Source organism: Schistocerca serialis, chromosome 5 (assembly GCF_023864345.2).
Source record: "Schistocerca serialis cubense isolate TAMUIC-IGC-003099 chromosome 5, iqSchSeri2.2, whole genome shotgun sequence".
Taxonomy (NCBI): domain Eukaryota; kingdom Metazoa; phylum Arthropoda; class Insecta; order Orthoptera; family Acrididae; genus Schistocerca; species Schistocerca serialis.
Window position 1 is genome coordinate 515,807,794 of NC_064642.1, and position 1,170 is coordinate 515,808,963.

Consider the following 1,170-nt stretch of genomic DNA (forward strand, 5'->3'; position numbering starts at 1 on the left):
ACTTGAGGTACAGCACCGCCTTGGCTCCGTCCCCGGACCTGCCTGCTCCGTGACCTTTGTCAGTTTCCCAAGGATGGTACCCCTTCACTTGTTTATCGTTAGGCATTTGCTGCTCTACGTGCACAAATGAAGCCACATTTATTTACAATGATGGCTCAAAAACATCGTTTGGTGTAGGGAGTGCCTATATTGTTGGCGACACCCCAAATCGATTTCGGCTTCCCGACCAGTGTTCGGTTTATACTGCGGAGCTTTACGCTGTTCTCCAAGCAGTCCAGTACATCCGTCGCCATGAGCGGATACAGTTTGTTATCTGTTCAGATTCTCTCAGCTATCTCCTCAGTCTCCAAGCTCTCTTCACTGTCCGCCCTCTGGTCCGCCCTCTGGTCCGCCCTCTGGTCCGCCCTCTGGTCCGCCCTCTGGTCCGCCCTATTCGGGGCGTTTCTGTGGCGTTCGTCTGGCTCCCAGGACACGTTGGTATCTGTGGCAATGAGGCGCCCGATATAGCGGCCAAGCTGCAGTCTCTCTTCTTCGGCCAGTTATTCGATCGATTCCCTTCGCCGATCTACGGAGCGTTTTATGTCGTCGTGTTGCTCTTTTATGGCACGCACATTGGTCGACACTTCCCCATAATAAATTGCGGGACGTGAAAGCTCTTCCCTGTCCTTGGATCTCTTCCTCCCGAACGCGTCGTCGGGAGGAGTTAATTTTAACTAGACTCCGGATAGGGCACTCTTTTTAGCCAGCGACATCTTTTAAGCGGCGATCCTCCCCCACTCTGTCCCCACTGCTCTCAGCTGTGGACGGTAAGACACCTTTTAATTCAGTGCCCCTATTTTACTCCGTAACGCGCCCGTCTACAGCTGTCGCCTGATATATCGTCCATTTTAGCAGATGACACGCGCTCGGCCGATCGCGTTCTCGAGTTTTTTAGTGCCAGTGAGATGACGTCAGTCATTTAAAGCTCTTTTTGGGGGCAACTAAGCCCCTTCACTCGCACGCACTGTCACATCACATCACATTACATCACTTCACTACCAAGACTCACGTCTATTCTAGAGTCAGTCCTACACTATCTATAGCGTCCTAATGTGACGCGTGTGTATTTTAATATGTAGTCAGGTGAGCTTATTTCGCACTGCATAACTGTCACTACCCTCTCTAGCAGGA